Genomic DNA, 19,424 nt, shown 5'->3' with positions numbered 1-19,424 from the left:
AAATAAAATGTGATATTTTAGACAGAAAAATTGTTAATTCATTTATACATACTTCATTATCTGTATCTAGTTCAGGGTCAAGGTGGGTACCCAGAATTACTGGGCACACCCTGGATGCCACGCCAGTCCATCACATGGCCAATCCACCTAAAAATGTGTGCTTGGACTAGTGATGCACGATATATCGGCGGCTGATATATTATTTGCCGATAGGTGGATTTTTTAGTTATTGTTATCAGTCCGATATTATTATTGAAATTTTAGCCGATATTACAACGGATAACTTGCCACATTTTTGTGCTTGTTAATACGCACTGAGAGCCTGTAAGTACATCTGCTGTGTGGACGTTTTTCACAGTTTCTGGGATTAAATTTCTCTGTGGTGAAAACAAATTTACAATATCAGCTACGTTCAGTATATGCACACACTGATAGCGGTGTGAAGAAAAAAAAAACAAAAAAAATACAGAAGTTTAAATGACAGAAATATGCTCTCAACCACCACAGTGCAGGAGCCCTTCATTTATAAAACACATAAAAACAGATATACACTCATTCAGGGCCTGAATTTAATACTGAAACATGATGATATACAATTACAAACACTCGCTCAAACACTCTCTCCCTCGAGTGCTTGGAGCTGCTTTATACCACTCTCTCCCTCGCTCTCCAGCAGAAAATCTTTGATAAAAATATAAATGAACTACAACTAATAAACGTAAAAGTTAAAAAAGTACAGAAATGTACAAATACTGAGGAAAATGCTTTTCTTATGATAACCTATAGTAAAATCTATTTGTTTTGCTTTAATCCAATGTGAATTTGCTTTAATTATACAAAGATAAAATTATTGGTAATTAATATCAGTATCGGCTACTTCAAGGTGCTAATTATAGGCTATCGCATCGGCCCAAGAAATTCAAAACTGTTGCATCCCTAGTTTGGGCTGTGGGAGAAAACCGGACCACTCTGAGGGAGAACACACCAAACTCCTCACAATCACCCGGACTGGGGCTCAAACTCACAATCCCAGGAGCCTGGAGCTGTGGGACAGTGACACTACTGCAAAATTACTTTGCAGGCACATTAGAACATTTCAATATTACATTATTATAATACAGGTTTTTAAAACAGTAAAAAACATTGAGATAGTCTAAGCAACAACACTGCAGTCAAAAATGCCCAGTGCACAGAGCTGTCACTCAAAAACTCATTAACCAGTTGGAACGCCATTTGTGATATGTTTGTGCTGTTCGGAAAAGTTAGGGAGCTTGCACAACTGTTAGTAAGCACAAAAGAGGGACTTGGCTAATTGTGTTGCAAAGTTTTACCTTTCATATTTGAAATGAAATGTTTTGTGTGTTGTTCTGACTCCATAAAATATCAACAGTCATCTTCCAGAGTCATATGCAATGCCTTTAATAAAATTAGGATACTGAACATCATAAGCAGCAGTATAAAACGTATTATAACTTCAGCAAAGTTGCTACTAGCTGTTGCACAGCCCAATTCCAAGTAAATAAATATATAGCCTAGGTTTACTAAATAGCAACTTTATATATGGAGAATTTGTATAAAGCATCATAAAATATTGGATATTCCCTACTAACAATATGACAAGAGAAACTGCATGCTTGTCATATAAGCTTGTTTTGTTAGGATTTACAAATTGATGGATTGAAGTCTCAAATTAAAAAGGGAGCTATTATGAAACACTCACTTTTTAGGTGCTGGAACACATATTTGGGAACAAGGAACAACTATCAACCCACAAACTGAATAATATGCAAGATAGAAATAAATCAAAGCTGATCTGATTCAGCCCCATTACTTGTGTCAAGTGTAGCCTCCTTACAAATATACCACCCTATCAGCTGAGCTTCTCCAATAACAGCACAGGTCCCATATCCCTGTGAGCAAAAGTGGGGTTAAATTGTATGCAACACACATGTCCGAAGCAGATAAATAAGAAAATCAAACAAAAACAAGGGCAGACAAATGAGTGAGATATGCAAACATAGTGAAAAGTGGAGAAGAAAGTGTACCAAGCTAAAACTGCAGATTCGTTTTGGCTGACCAATTTCACTGTACTTTGCAAATATGAAACAATCCAGAATTTGATGTATACAACCCCCATTAAAAAAGTGTGTGGGTGGGGGGGGGGGCTTATAGAAGACTCAGTTTACACTGTTTTGAAACAGTCCACTATACACAGTTAAATAAAAAATTTTAAAAAGGTGCATCCACCAAAGGCTCAGAAAAGGCAGCACTGGAAAACTATGTTAAATGTGTGTGACCTTCAAGTCCTCAGGTGACACTGCTCAAGAACCTGTCATGCTACTGTAATAAATATAGTATAAATGGGCCACGGAATACTTCAGAAAACTACAGTTACTTATCAAAGTCAGATTCTGCATTAATTAATGCAAGCTGAAACTCAACTGCACAAAGAGTAAGCCATACATCAAATCTGTACAAAAATGCTGACCAGTTCTCTGGACCAATGCTCGTCTCAGATGGTCTGAAAGACAGTGGAAACGTGTGATGGGGTCAAATGAGTTCACATTTCAGCTTGTTTTCATGAAGAACAGGCCCTGATTTCTCTGAGCCAAAAGGGACCATCCAGACTGTTATCAACAAAAGGTGCAAACCCAACATCTGTCATTGTATGTGCAAATTGGGGATTCCATCATCAATAGTACACAATGTCATTTAAAAGTTAAGAGAAACCTTTATAGAGTAATATCTATATGCAAGGGACAATGCCCAAAACAGGCTGGCTGTGGTCTTCGGGCCCTCTGGTGGCACAGTATTAAAAACAGACATGATTCTGTAGTAGAAATCAATGCATGGGCTAAGAAATACAGTGGAACCTCTACCTATGAACTTGATCCGTTCCGTGACCCGGTTCGTAAGTGGAAAAGTTTCTCGAGTCAATTTTCGCCATTTAAAATAATGGAAAAGCAATTAATGCATTCCACCCCCTCCTTTTTTCACTTTTTGCACTGATATGTTTACAACACTCTCAGATTAGTAAAAAAAACACATGTAGCGTTACTAAAAATAAAAGAGAAATACAGTGGTAACAGTAATAAAAAAGATAATAAAGTTGTAACTGGTTACACATCGCTACCTTGAAGACGTGACGACTGGCTGGAGGAGTAACACAGGCACTGGCTGTATGACGGGAGGTGGGGGGTGGGTGGAATAACGGAGAGTAGGCGGTGAATGTGGGGAGACGAAGCGTAGATGCGGCTTAACTTAGCACGAATTTCGATGTCTGCTATTTACACTAATGCTAAATTGCTAAAACTACAATGTGCTAATCTTAAAAGCTCACTCAAGTGTGGGGGGCGCTGGGAGACTTGCCTATTGGGGTCAGTGGCCATTTCCAGCCGCCGGCTCGGAGGAGGCTCGGGTTCGTTTCTAGAGTCATGGTTCGTTGGTGGAGGCAAAAAATATTCAAATAGCTGGTTCGTATCTTGGAAAGTTCGTTAGTATAGCCGTTCATTATTAGAGGTTCCACTGTACTGCCAAAAAACATGTTTTGTTTGCGCACAGTTCAAAAGCCAGCATCTATGATGGTATGGGGTGCATTAGTGGACATGGCATGGGGGACCTGCACATCTGCGAAGGCATAATTAATGCTGAACAGGTTTTGGAGCAACATGCTGCCAGCCAAGCCTTGTCTTTTTCAGGGAAGGCTTTATTTATTAGGGCTGCCCCGAATACCATTTGTAGGGTTTTGGTGCATTGGACGTAAAATTCAGCAAATTGTCTAATATTCACATTGGAAAGGGGTGGGGGTTAGCTAATGCGCATGCTAACTCAGTGTGTACACAAGTTAACCAGAGCTTTTTGGAGGTGCTTTAATTCAAGGCATTAAGCTGACAAATTGAACTGTAATTTCGCCATGCTTCGTTGTAAGTGGGCTGTTGTAGAGTGTTAGGTTTTTTTAGGCTTCATTCAGGACATTTATGTTAAGGCTGAAAACGCGTGGCGTGCTGGAGGACTAGAGTGATTTTTATTTTACTGTAGGGCTGGGTAAAGTGGAAAGTTGCCTTTATCTATAGACACATTTATAAAAAAAAAACAAACAAAAAAAAAACCCTAAATATCAGAGTCTCAAAATTCTCAAAAATCTGAATCTTAAAACCTAATAGTTATCCAACAAAACAAATATCTGAACAATCGAATATTTGGGGCCAGCATTATTGCTTATATTAGCAAGACAGTCCCAATCCACATTCTACATGGATAAACTAGTTCAGACCGACTGAGAACACTGGGGCATCGTGAATTGAAAAACGCTATAACTGAGACCCAAACTTTTGCACAGCTGAAATCCTACTACAAGCAAGAATGGGGAAACATTTGAAAAACATTTTTTAAAAGTGATTTTAAAAGAAGGCATGATGCCACACTGTGGTAATTATACCACTGTTCGAAATTGTTTGAAACGTGTTGCAGGCCTCAAATATAAAACGGGCAGATATTTTTCCAAAAACAATACATTTCTCAGTTTCAACATTTGAAATTGTATCTTCATAATATTTTCAATTATATATAGGGTTTGAATTTGCACATCATTTTTTCAGTCTGTCTACTTTTAATATGTTGAAAGCATTTTATCCTAAACATGTTTTCATTTACAAAATGCAATATAGCTGGTCAGTAAAAACATAGCAATTCTTTGTAATTTTCTCAATTAAAAAGTTTGAGAGAATGAACAAATCACACTTGATTTTTTTTAAAATTGCATTTGCTTTTTAAATACTAGTTTTTCTAGAAATGTGGCTTGTCCAATCACACACTCGTCTCTGCAGAAATCTTACATGTAAAGACTCAAAAATATATTTTTATTTTTACATATTTCCACATATATTATCACAATGGAAAACATGAGCAATATTATTGTCATTGTTGTTTAGGCTATTACATTTTTCATCCTTCCTGAAAAATGACAGCTTTAGATTCACCGATAACATAGTGAACGTGCCACAATTTCCTTCAGGATCTACAGAGCTACATTTCAGTTGTCACTGACTTAAAATATTTTTATTTCTTTAAAGTCTTGATAGGTGCAACAAATCCTAATTGTGTTTTAAACATTTTTTTACGAAAAGTATATCTCAACTATCAGTCAGTGTTCAGTGTTTCCTTCCTCTGTGTATTTGTGTTTGTAAATGTTGCATGTGCTGCCTTCTGTCTCTGTTCTAGCAGGACAAACAGCACTCCAACAAACTTGCTATAACCTATTCATCTCTGTGAGAGAGCTGAAAATGTGCACGCACACACGGAAAGAGAAAGCAAGACAGAAATTCCCAGGCAACATGAATTTTCTACAAACGTGCTGACATAACTGTGATCCAAGGCCTGTAAGGACATTAACCACAGAAATTTACGCAAAACCCAGTATTTATAAAGCAAAATACAGTGTATTACTTTACAATTTTTTTTTTTTACAATTTGCTTCCTTATATTATTAATAATTTTTGGTCTCTCAAGCACATAGCTGGCCATGCATTGCACTATGGCACCCCAGATTCATATTAAATAGTTTGAGCATTGTTTCAGCAATGTGATGCTGCTGACAGATATAAATACATGCAAGGATGATTGGTCAAATTTAATATTTTACTGATTTTCTTAGTCAAAGGTCACTGAATACTTTACCATAATACATGCTTATGTAATTAACAAAACATGACATTTGACTAAGGGTGAATATGCTTACAAATGTATATACAGGAATAATACTCTAAACTGAAAATATATTTCCCCAATTCACCGCCATCCTGTACATTTTAGGATATATTTAATTATTTTGCCATTTGTTATTAATCATTCAATACATTAGTTACTATATATTTGTCTGAAAAGTTACAATATGTTCCATCAAAGTCACTCAGATCTGCTGATCTGCTCTTCTGGTACTGCCTAAATCTAGGTTGAAACATAGCTGAGGTCTGGCTTTTGAAATCATCGACCTAAACTATGAATAGAGTTGCCACTGCATGTTAGGCAGGCCCCCACATTGTCTGTTTTGTAATCCCACCTTAAATCTTACTGTTTCATGTTTTATTCTGTATGAAATTTGCTAATATGTTTGGGGTTTGTTTGTTTATGCTATGCTATTTATGCTGGGAATGTTGTGTTTAACATGCGCTGACTTGTGGCTTTTGCTATATTCACTGGAGAGCACTTTGGTCAATATTGGTGCTTTTTTTAAAAATGACAGTGACAGCCACTTATTTGTATGAAAAATGTATGAGTCCACTTTGATACAGTCTAAATCATCAAGCAACAAACACTGTACTTCAAACAGTCAAAATACAGCCTTATAAACAAGCACAACAATAAACGTGTGGAGCTATTTTTTAAGGAACCCAGGAATAAATGAGCCTGAAATTCGACTCTTATGCAGAGTTTATTTCGTAGCTGTAGATCTACGAAAAAAAGAGAAAGGAATGACAAACAGTCGAATCAAAATGACTAACCCTCCACTAACAAATCTCATCGACAACGCGATGGAACAAACCCCCGTTCACCCGTATTCCGGCAGTCCCGCCTTTGCTACGCTCTGATTGGTCAGCGGCATATCCTCACACGCCTTCCGCCTTGTGGGCACGGGATACCAACCAATCAACACAGCTCTTCATCTCCTACAAAGCTTGAGGAATTATTCAGTTTTAACATATCACAGCCTACAAGACGGTAGTCCGTACAGAGTCCTACTATTTACTTTTTTCTTTTATTTATCGGTTAAGAAAACAAATAATATTTTGAATTAAAGCTGTATGATGTGATGCCACTTCTCATTTAAAGATACAGATGTCAAATAAACATCATAATAGGATCCATTTTTAAGTGTCTACACCAGACTTTAACTGATAATTAACACGGACAAATGTATGAAGGCCTGAGTATTTCTCCTCACACACATGTATGTATATTATATCTAGTGTTATGTATAAACTGGGGGCGCTTCAAGTCAATTCCATCGCGGGGAGGCGTGGTTTATCAGAAAACGGGTGGGAAGCAAAATTAAAAATAAATAAATAAGTAAAGTAAATAAATAAATAAATAACGCGTGCCAGCGCATTGCAAACCGGAAATACAGCTCCCACCTCCGATCACTTTACGCTAAAAGCTCCAACAAATCCGACATCTCAACCAGGCCTTTCAGCATTATCACTCCGTTAAGTCACCTCCTGCTACTTCTGACGAGCTTTTAAAAAAAGGGCAACGTAAAAAAAAAATACCCAGCCGTTTTCTTGGCTACCAACTTGTCCCACGATAAATTCGTGAAGCTGTGAAACTTACGGGTCTTCGACGGCCTGTTACACCATTCACAGCACATCAGCTCGACCAGAGAAATAAAGATATTCAGTCACGACGAGAAGAGTCTGCTGCTGAGTTCTCATGGAGCATCCTCGACGTGAACCTCGGTCTGAGGGGTCGCACGTACGCTAATAAAAATAACGGATACACAAATAAGTGAAAACCATTTTTTTTGTTGTTTTGGGTGTTATTCTACGTTCAGCTTTTGTCTAAGGTAAATGGGCTTTTACGTTGGGAAAAAAAAGCCAGCATCAAGTTCTTCACCCCTCTCCAAATGAGCTCTCGCCCCAACTCCGGGAATAAGCAGAAACGAACAAAACACACACACACACACACACAAGAGGGCTGCTTCGATTCAGCTCTCCGTAACAGTGACAGATCTTACATATACGAGACTTCCTGAAAAAAACGAATAACGCCAAGCATAAAAGTTGCTGTTATAATGAAGAAATGTCGAGGTGGACTTACCCGCGTACTCACTTCCAGCAAAGCAGCCAAACCTCGTTCTCCTCACACAAGAATTATTTAAATAAATATGTACTATCAACCCTCAATATATCTCTAAACCGAATCCTGCCCCGGCTTGTGATTTATTCCGTTTGCCTCGTCGGCGTTTCCATAGCGACCTGTGCCGTATCTCCTATGTAACGAGTTGGATTTTATTTTTCGTTTTTACAAAAAATACGTATAAAAAGAAAAAACTGAGCTACAAAACAAGAACTCTTCTTCAATCTCATTCAGCCCGGCCTGTGCACACCACGTATCAATGCGCGTTCGAAGCGAGAGAGAATGGGACAGTTAAAGTGTGGCGTGTAAAACACAAACAAAAGGATAAGCACGACTTGGATTCATTCTTTAATACGAATATCTAGTTTCTAACGCTTATCGCTGAAAAATCTGACCAAACCGGTCGTGCCGCAAGGAAAAGTCGAGTTTGAAGAGAAGGGACTACTTTACGCGACGGTGCAGCGAATTTATTTCACTTTGCCTAAGGAACGGGGGTGGTGCGGCCCCCCATTGCCTAGGGAAAAGGACCCGGATGGAAACTGAAATTGGTGGGAGAATCGAGGCACCTGCACGCAGAGCATTTCGGGTAATCACACTTCTGCAACTTTTTTTTTCTCTAGGTTTGTTCACTTAAGTTCCATTTTCTTTCTTAGTGCTTTTTATAGCAGGCGTTATGTCAAAGCAGCTTTACATAAAGCAGACTACAGAGCCCTAATGAGCACACCAAGGACAAGCATGAAACACTGAGGAAGAAACACTGAATGTAACCAGAGACCAAAATTGCTACCTCTACAGGAGACCCTGATCTCTGACTGCACACTTAAAGTAGATGATTAATGAAATAAAGAATTGTCCTACATGGTATTTTTAAAGAAAATAATTCAATATTTAAATATATTAAAGTTTTCAAATATAAAATTTAAACAGATTCAATTCATCAGTAAAAAAAAAAAAATCAGATTAATTATGAAATGTGAAGAAAATTAAATTTGAAACATTTTGGGAGTATAAACATACAATAGTATATTTACATTTTAAAATATTTTATATATAAAAAAATCTCACAATTTTTTAAAATCTCTCTCCCTCTCTCTATATATATACACACACAAACCGGATTCCAAAAAAGTTGGGAAACTAAACAAATTGTGAATAAAAACTGAATGCAGTGATGTGGAGGTGCCAACATCTAATATTTTATTCAGAATAGAACACAAATCACAGATCAAAAGTTTAAACTGAGAGAATGTATCATTTTAAGGGAAAAATATGTTGTTTCAAAATTTCATGGCGTCAACAAATCCCCAAAAAAGTTGGGACAAGGCCATTTTTTACCACTGTGTGGCATCCCCCCTTCTTCTTACAACACACTCAACAGACGTCTGGGGACAGAGGAGACCAGTTTCTCAAGTTCAGAAATAGGAATACTCTCCCAATCATGTCTAATACAGGCCTCTAACTGTTCAATCGTCTTGGGCCTTCTTTGTCGCACCTTCCTCTTTATGATGCTCCAAATGTTCTCTACAGGTGAAAGATCTGGACTGCAGGCTGCCATTTCAGTCCCCGGATCCTTCTTCTACGTAGCCATGATGTTGTGAATGCTGCAGAATGTGGTCTGGCATTATCTTGTTGAAAAATGCAGGGTCTTCCCTGAAAGAGATGACGTCTAGATGGGGGCATATGTTGTTCTAGAACCTGAACATAGTTCTCTGCATTAATGGTGCCTTTCCAGACATGCGAGCTGCCCATGCCACAAGCACTCATGCAACCCCATACCATCAGTGATGCAGGCTTCTGAACGGAGCGTCGATAACAACTTGGGTTATCCTTGTCCTCTCTGGTCCGGATGACATGGCGTCCCAGTGTTCCATAAAGAACTTCAAACCGTGACTCATCTGACCACAGAACAGTCTTCCATTTTGCCACACTCCATTTTAAAAGACCCCTGGCCCAGTGCAAACGTCTGAGCTTGTGGAGCTTGCTTAGAAATGGCTTCCTCTTTGCACTGTAGAGTTTCAGCTGGCGACGGCGGATGGCACGGTGGATTGTGTTCACTGACAATGCTTTCTGGAAGTATTCCTGAGCCCATTCTGTTATTTCCTTGACAGTGGCGTTCCTGTTTGAGGTGCAGTGACGTTTAGGGGCCCGGAGATCACGAGCATCCAGTAGAGTTTTACGGCCTTGACCCTTACGCACAGCAGTTGTTCCAGATTCTCTGAATCTTTTGATGATGTTGTGCACGGTTGATGATGAGAACTTAAAAGTCTTTGCTATTTTACACTGGGTAACACCATTCTGGTATCGCTGCACTATCTTTCTGCCCAACAATGGTGGAATTGGTGATCCTCTTACCATCTTGGCTTCAGAGAGACACTGACACTCTGAGAAGCTCTTTTTATACCCAATCATGTTGTAATTGACCTAATTAGTGTTAACTGGTCTTCCAGCTGTTCGTTATATGCTCAATTTCCTTTTTCCAGCCACTTATTGCTACTTGTCCCAACTTTTTTGGGATTTGTTGACACTGTGAAATTTTGAATCAACATATTTTTCCTTTAAAATGTTACATTTACTCAGATTAAACTTTTGATCTGTCATCTTTATTCTATTACAAATAAAATATTGACATTTGCCACCTCCACATCATTGCATTCAGTTTTTATTCACAATTTGTTTAGTGTCCCAACTTTTTTGGAATCCGGTTTGTATATGTATGTATGTATGTATTTGTTAGCATGTAGCAATAAATACGATTAAACAATATTACTTTTATTTAAATATTAAATATGATTCATTCAAATGCCGTTACAACAAATAGATGCATTAACCTCTCAATTCATGCCTTCATCAGCCAAGGTGTAACTGTATAATATATGTAATACGGATGTAGCAGCTGAATGGAGTCCAGTGGTGTGTCTACACCATGGCAATGCTCTGCTCCTGAGTGCTGAGGCTCGCTGACTATTGCTGTCTGTCTGTGTGTGTTCATTCATTGCTACAGACAGAGTCTTACTGCAGTTTCATGTTGTTTTTATTCACATCCCAAAGACCTGGTGATGTCAACTGAACAAAAGAGCACACCGAACTCCTCACAGTTACCGAATGTGGGGTTTGGACACACAGCCCCACTGCATAACAGTGACACTACATCTTGTGTCACTGTGTCACCACATATTTGATCAGTACACTTATTTCTCAGCACTCATTGTTTCTTTTTCTCTGTTTTACCTTCTGTGTTCTCACATCAACACAGGTCCAGAGTTGTATTTGAAGAAACTTAGATAAGAAGGCAGGACAATTATAAAATATCTGCACACTATATAAAAGTTTGATCAGAATGCCTCATATTATCCCATGTATTCTGACTTAGAAACTGAACATAAAAACTCTCTGGGTTGTTTTGTTACACAGTTTGTGTATTACTAAGCACTTCAAATATCATATATATATGAAGTATAAACCATAAGATATGACCATAAGAAGTAAAAAGATACTCCTATCTAGTACACTATGTCACGGGGACGTAAAGAGTGGACTTACGGAGGCGGACACACTCGCTACAACACAGATAATTTATTATAGAGATAACACAACAAACGAACTAAAGGAGAAACATGAAATAACACTACTTAGAAACATAGGAAAAGAGCACGAAAAAACACTACAGGAATGGGGCATGAAACAGGCAAGAGACCGAACGAAAACGAGAAACGAGCTAGAGAAACAAACACTACAATAACAATACAATACGACAATAACAACACAAATGACCGATCCCAGGAGGTGAGGGAAGAGGACTTAAATACACGAACTAACAAGAGACACCTGACCCAGATAACGAAGGAAAATGACAAGGAGGCGGAACCAAGGTGGAGCTAGAGTGGAACGAGGGCGGAGATATGAACAATGACAGACAGACAGAGCCACATGGAAGGGGAAAACAAACAAGAAAGTGCCAGGATGTGACACACTACATGGGTCAAACAATGATGGACTCTTACACAAACAATGGACTCTTTACCCAAAGTGCATTATACTTCTCATTGTAATATATAATTTATATTAATCTATAAACTACAAGGCTCCCACACTGAGTGCCCTATTTAGCAGCATAACGTTTGTGTACTTTTGTCTTATCCAAATTACTATATATAATTACAAGATAGTTAATACTACTAATGACAATGTAGCTGTTAGTTCTAAGGAAAACAACACCTATTTTTATCAGATCTCTTCATTACTTTTAGCAGGATGATAAAACAGAGGGGAATCATGAGTTGATTTCATTTGACCCCGTCTAGGGTGTGTTCTCCAGACCCACAGCCACCCTGAACTGGATTAGCGGTTACAGACAATGAATGAATGAATTTCTTCAACTACGGCTGCAGGAATCAAGAGTTGGAGTCGACTTCAGAAATCCCAGAGGTGCATCTGCAGCAGAATGCAATAGGCGTACTTGAGTAATGCTGATTAAAAGGACCCATATCCACATTTTTATTCATTAATTTTCTGTAACTGCTTATCCAGTTCAGGGTCATGGTGGGTCTGGTATGGAGTCAAAAAAGGGTCAAAAAGATTTTGAGTTTGTAAAACAATACTCACAAATGTAACGGACTTTGTAACTGTGTTTGAGCGACTGCAGACACGTGAAACTAAAACCCACAAATGTATTGGAAGGTACACATTTAAAACAACAACAAAAGTAATAATTTTAATTCACAAATATGAAAGATTTGCGTTTGTAAATCAAATGTTGTGAATGTGTGAATCAGTACCTTCTCAAACGGCTTAAAATGTGCAAGAGCAAACCTTTTTAATGTTCCAAATGTGACAGTGAGAGTTTTTGAATGAGGTGGAATAAATCCACACATTCTCCTTCTCTGCTGCGTCTGCGAATCTCTTTTGCAGTTGCGGATTTAAGACCCTGTTTTGACGGCCAATTGATGGACCAATAGGAAAGCTTTAGCTGGACCAATCAGATCGTGAGGTTTGTTTAACCAATCGGAATCAATGACTCATTGATTTGTTTCTGTCACCTATAGTGCTTTTCCACCAAATGAACTCCTGTTCTTGAACCGGTTCCGTTCCTGATTCTTGGAACCTCAAAATTTAGAAATTTTGAAACTCAAAATCTTTTTGACCCTTTTTTGACTCCATAGTCTGGAGCCTGCCTGGAATCACTGGGCGCAGGGAAGGAACACACCCTGGAGTGGGCGCCAGTCCTTCAGAGTGTGACACACACTAGAACCTTCACTCACATCTAGGGACACTTGTGAGTTACCAATCCACCTGCTAACATGTGTCTGTGGACCGTGGGAGGAAACCAGAGCACCCAGAGGAAACGCACACGGATACAGGGAGAACACACCAACTCCTCACAGACAGTCACCAGGAGCGGGAATCGAACCCACAACCTCCAGTGTGACTGCGACACTACCTGCTGCGCCACCGTGCCAGGGTTTTTACAGAATAGCAATAATCTTTATGTCCTCAGACATATTAAACAAATATATCAAAAACGGGTTTTAAGACAAATCACCTAATCCTTAAGTGAAATAAAACTTGAAATAATATTCAAATTAAGATCCAAAGAAAATTAAATAAAAATATTTGATTTAAATGATGATTTTTAATGAATTCGAAGTATTATAATGAATGAAGTGAAAGAAATAGGCTCCGAAAAAAGACTCATTTATTTATCCCTCTGCGTACGGAAATATATACGAGCGCTTCACGCGATATAACCGTCACTGCCCTCGTACTTCCTTGCGGCAGCTCCGCTAGCATTGTTGTTGAGCAACACATCCGGTAGAGGGCAGTCCGGAGTAGAAATCAAACATGGCGACGGCGGAGGAACTTGTAGTTCGGTATTTAATTCAAAAACGTCGGAAAAAGCAGCGTTCTAGACGGCGGTGGTCTGTGAAGCCATTAAACACTGGACGGAGAATGTTTTTATCACTTGTCTTAACAGTCAGGAAAACTGATGACGAAAGTCATTTCAAATATCTTTCAATACATTCGATAACTCGCTTTTCCGGGTTTGATCCCCGCACATCAGGCGTAAGAACTTGCACCGAGCGCCTGTGAGTGAGACAGAGAGATTAACGTCACCATTCGCCTCTTGCACCGCCCCGCGGTGGTCTCCAGTGGTATTGCTCTGTACCGTCCGCATCCGTAAGCTTTCAGAAAACGTACAAATTACGTAAATTAACGCAGAGTACGGACTTTATGATGGTTCTAAAGTGTGACACTTTCTAAGATATATTTATTGTTTTTATCAGCTAAATCCTCTCATTAGCGCTGTTGCAATCGCTATGGAAACTAAACCATTATTGAGTAACACATAAATGAAGTGTCATGCTGTACATGACTGAGGACTGCAAGAAAACAGGCTTTATTGATTGAAGTAGTTACTGATTGTCTTTGGACAATTGCACACTAGATACAATTGCCCAAAAACAATGAGTAAGAGGCAAAATGCATTCATACATCATTACACGTTTGCTTCAAATCGCTAATGTTATTCTCTCAAACAGACCTGTTTATGTGGTCTTATGTATTATGTAATAAACTGACAAAAGTTTCATATCACACAGCTACAACACCCTGGCGAGGAAAAATAAAACCAAAACATAGAACTTACCAAAATTCCTTGCTGGTCTAAGTCTAAGCTGGTTTAATGTCTGTGCTGGTTTACACTGGTCAACCAGTGACACAACAAATTCTGGTTTTGGTGGTGACTATCTATGCCCGTGTAGATTTGTTTTCAGAGTCCTGAAGTTTGTCTATGCTTGTCCAGTTTTATAGATGTTACATAACAAAGAATGTCAGAATGTATGTCAGAAACCACACAGAAAAGCGTACATCCTCAAATATATTGAAGAGCTGTTTGTGGTGTGAGGCAAGTGTTTTAAGTTCAGTCCACCACATCGAAGACTAGTTTTCATTTCCCAGCTTAAGTACAGAGACCACCCAACACCAGTAAAAGTCCCTAGGCAAGATTACTAATGCAGCTATATGCTATCTCTGAGACATGACTGAAATAGTATTTCATTCTGGATATGACTGACTTGTAAAAATGTTCAAATGTTTGAACAAGTTCATTAATTCAGAACACTTCATAAAACATTTCATAAAAACATTTCATAAAAAGGTTTAATGCTGGGGTTTGAATTATATTTTTATAGTGCTTTTCTAGACTCTCAGAATGGATTCCCAATCCCATCTACATATTTTGTGTTTTTAATGACACAACTGTCGCAGCCCATCAGTACATTAACTAGATATTCACTCATCAGCCACAAGATAAAAACAGTCAAGGTTTGGGACATCAGGCAATAAAGTGAACTATCCATGTGTTGGAAGTAGGAAAAATGGTAAGGTGTAAATGAAGAGTGTAAGGATCAGAGTGACTTGAAAAGTGTGAAATGTGGTACTTATATTATGGAGTCTCACAGATGTAACGAAATTTGCAACTGTGTTTGAGTGACTACAGACACGAAAATCTCAAATCCACAAATGTATTGGAAAGCTCAAATTTAAAACAACAACAATAAGAATGATTTAAATTCACAAATATAGAAAAATACTTGTAATGTATAGAAATCATTTTTAAATGTGTAGAAAAGATTTGCATTTGTAAATCAAATGTTGTGAATGTGTGAATCAGTACCTTCTCAAACGGTTTAAATGTGCCAGAGCAAACATTTCTGAAGTTCCAGATGTGACAGTGGGAGTTTTTGAATGAGGTGGAAAAAATCCACACATTCACCTTCTCTGCTGCGTGTGTGAATCTCTTTTGCAGCTGCGGATTTAAGACCCTGTTTTGACGGCCAATTTTTGGACCAATAGGAAAGTTTTTGCTGGACCAATCAGATTGCGAGGTTTGTTTAAGCAATTAGAACACTGATTTGTTGCAAAAAGAAACTTGAAGCATTGTTACTTACCTGACTCTCCATTCTATCTCTGGCTGGAAGCGTGACGGAGAGATGTTTACCAACACCAAGCCAAAGTTGAGTGACAGCAACAAATCAGTGTTCTGATTGGTTAAGTGAGTATTGTTTTACAAGCTCTAAATCTGGGCGGCACGGTGGCGCAGCAGGTAGTGTCACAGTCACGCGGCTCCAGGGGCCTGGAGGTTGTGGGTTCGATTCCTGCTCCGGGTGACTGTCTGTGAGGAGTTGGTGTATTCTCCCCGTGTCTGCGTGGGTTTCTTCCCACAGTCCAAAAACACACGTTGGTAGGTGGACTGGCGACTCAAAAGTGTCCGTAGGTGTGAGTGAATGTGTGTGTCTGTGTTGCCCTGTGAAGGACTGGCGCCCCCTCCAGGGTGTATTCCTGCCTTGCGCCCAATGATTCCAGGTAGGCTCTGGACCCACCGCGACCCTGAACTGGATAAGGGTTACAGACAATGAATGAAGCTCTAAATCTTTTTGACCTTTTTTTGACTTTGTAATATATCGTTTAGATTAGAGCATCTCCAAAATAGCTGCTCTTGTGGGGTATTTTCTGTATGCTGTGGTTAGAGCTTATTTAATTTGATTAAAGGAAAGACTGCAAGACACAGGGCTGTGGGAACCCAAGGCTGATTGATGCTTGAGAAAAGCAAAGGTTAGCTCATCTTATCCGATCCTACAGACGAGCTACTGTAGCACAAACTGCTGAAAACATAATGTTAGCAATGATAGATAGTTGTTAGGTCACAGTGCATCGCAGCCTGCCTCACATGGAACTCTGTGCTTGTGCTGACCTCTCACACCTCTCAATGAGTCTTCACGTCACCTACCTTTGGTTTTAATTTTGTGGCTGATTGATGTATAACATGTAGGCAGTGTTTGTTGTGGGTGGTGATATAGAGAAAGTATCTGTAGAGTGCAGCACCCGCAAGTCATGGTCAGCATTTCCTGGCCTCTTTGTAGCAGTTTGCTTTTATTTTGTACATAACAGTAGCAATTAACAATCTGATTTTTACTATGCAGTGAATGTTTGCACACATTTGACCAAATTCAGGCTTTTGTGGGTTGTTGCTTTAATGAAATTAAGTTAATAAATCCTCCTATGGAATTAATTATGACATTTGTCTTTACAAAATGCTGCTTCCCTCTCGTCCCCAAGTCATATGTTACTTGTCAAACCAAACCAAAGGCTAATACTTCATATGTGGGTTTGTGTTCTTTGTATTTAATGCTGCACAGTCCGCCTTCTGTATCTCAAGAGGATTTGTTATATTTCCAGGGCATAATCGTTTCATTGAATATTTTTCATTCATTTCTGATAGATGACCTGCAGAGGGAGGCAGAGTCCTGTATACTCACACACATTCGCTGTTTCAACCACAGTGTTAAATAATTTAATCCATGGAACAACACTAGACATTTGATTTAAAGGTAAAACAGCCCTACAACCAGATGGAAAAACAGTCAACAAACAAGAACATCCTCCCAAAAGATGAGACCAAAATAGAGCTTTTTGGTAAAACACATCTTTATACTGTTTACAGAAAATGAAATGAGGCTTTCAGAGTAAAGAACACAGTCCCTATTGTAAAACATTGTGGGGGTTAACAGATGTTTTGGGGCTGTTTTGCTGCTTCTGACTCTGAATGCTTTGATGTGACATCATGAAATCTGAAGAATACCAAAGAATTTAAACTGAAATATGGGGCTCAGTTTCAAAAAGCTGGGTCTCTTTCAGAAGTCATGGGTATTCCCAGCAGGATAATGATCCGAAACATACTTCAGAAATAACCCAGACATGATTTAGGATAAAGTGCTGGAGATCCAGATCTCAATCTCATAAAACACCTATAGAAACATCACTTAAGAAAAAAAATAGTTTAGAGAATGTATCCTTCAGTTGGGAAAGGATCAGAATCAGAGAATCAGTTTTAAGAAAGATACAGGAGCTGACTCAAAATGTTTAGTGTTTAGTTGAGGATGACTGTAAATAGATGAATGCAAATAAAGGCAAATGTCATCTTTCTAGGTAAAGTAATAAGCTTTTCTGCTTTCCCAATATAAAATGGCTTCTCAAAGCTACATTCAGTTATGTACTGTCTCCATAGAAACATATTATCAGCAGAAAAGTAATGCTCTAGTGCAGCTGCTTAAGAGTCTTTAGCTCATGATGCTTAATGCCAAGAATTGGTTAGAAACACATAGAGCCTCCCAACAATGGTCTTTGGAGCAGTCGAACTACACCATCCATTGGAGTTGGAGTGACCCTAATGTTATGCTTGATTTCTGAAGATGTCTACAAACATTTGGTCAAGTAGTACGTGTCCATGGTCATGTCCTCATGAATGGACAGTGTTGTAATATGGTTTTCACCCACATACTATCAAATGCAATTTATTTATTTATTTATAAATTGCGATCAGATTAATGCTACAATTTCATTGGCAAATAAATAGAATTACACAAAAATGTGGAAATCCCTAAATTAAAATGTGCTAACACAGTGGTACGGTGGGGCATCAAGGTAGTGTCGCAGTCCAGGGACCTGGAGGGTCAAGTCTTGCTTCAGGTCTGTGAGGAGTTTGGTGTGTTCTCCCCGTGTCCGCGTGGGTTTCCTCCGGGTGCTCTGGTTTCCTCCCACAGTCCAAAAACACACGTTTGTAGGTGGATTGCAGACTCAAGAGTGTCCGTAAATGTGAGTGAATATTTGAGTGTGTGTCGCCCCCTTGAGTGTGTGTTGCCTGCCTTGCGGCCAGTGAACTGGATAAGCAGTTACAGAAGTTGAATGAATGAATGAAACATTAATTTCTGAGAAACAACCAAATGTTTTCGGGAGGGGGGCGTCCCAGCTTGTGGCAGTGACTGTAGCTCTGGCTGCCTACAGGAATAATAGGCCAGAGCTGAATGTTGTCTGAATATATTTGGCACAATGCTGAACACATACTGCATGTTATTTGCTACTTCTGAGCACAGTCAGTACAAAGGCAGTATGTAGTAGGCTATTTCGAATGGAGCCCATAACTCCTGTGATCTCTGAAGTCTGTCATTATGGTCTGTGATTCTAAAACATCAGTCTGACTCAGCGTTTAAGGCTCACACTCTCATTGGACCGTTTTGATCTAGCTGCTTTTTTAATGTGCTGTGATTGGTGCTCCTCTGTGAGAGCATAATTCCAGAACTGGAGCTGTTTGAGTGAGTGACAGGAGACGTGGTTTAGTCTGATATAACACTGTGATGTCTGTCTTTACCCCCTGGTGATGAGTACTTTACCTTTCTTACTCATTTTTACATTTCATAGCAGAAGTGAATTCAGGGCGGGGTGACCTCCTTTGCTTTTTGACCTTGATTTAAACCCTTTCATCACGGTGACCACAGCCTGTACTCACTTAAACCAGACTTTCATATAGCTAACGTCTCCCACCCTGCCCACAACATGCCAGAGAGGGAGAGAGAGGAGTGGAAAAGAGACACTTGTAGAGAATGCTTGTGATATCGTTTTGAAGTGAAATATACGTTTTATGATAAAATTGTTCCAGTACTGAATTTGCTTTAAATTAGTTATGCAATAAGCAATATTATGATCTTTTTTAGGTGGTCTACAAGATCTTGTGTGGTTGC

At 39.0% G+C, this 19,424-nt stretch overlaps 1 protein-coding gene across 3 annotated transcripts in view; it reads right to left on the bottom strand.

Moving 5' to 3' along the window:
* Positions 1-8,023, bottom strand: part of LOC136676801 (PHD finger protein 21A-like) — a 56,957-nt gene extending 48,934 nt beyond the window's left edge. For 2 of the 3 annotated variants that reach the window (XM_066654028.1, XM_066654030.1), the window contains exons 1-2: positions 7,813-8,023; positions 7,327-7,472 (exon numbers count right to left, since the gene is read on the bottom strand). The gene's annotated coding sequence lies outside the window, so the exon portion shown is untranslated. The remainder of the gene's footprint in view (positions 1-7,326; positions 7,473-7,812) is intronic. The other variant, XM_066654029.1, reaches the window with a different exon arrangement.
* Positions 8,024-19,424: the final 11,401 nt, after the last annotated feature.

Source organism: Hoplias malabaricus, chromosome X2, assembly GCF_029633855.1.
Source record: "Hoplias malabaricus isolate fHopMal1 chromosome X2, fHopMal1.hap1, whole genome shotgun sequence".
Lineage (NCBI taxonomy): Eukaryota > Metazoa > Chordata > Actinopteri > Characiformes > Erythrinidae > Hoplias > Hoplias malabaricus.
Note: the sequence above shows the minus strand (reverse complement) of the source record. Positions and strands in the feature narration are given on the sequence as shown.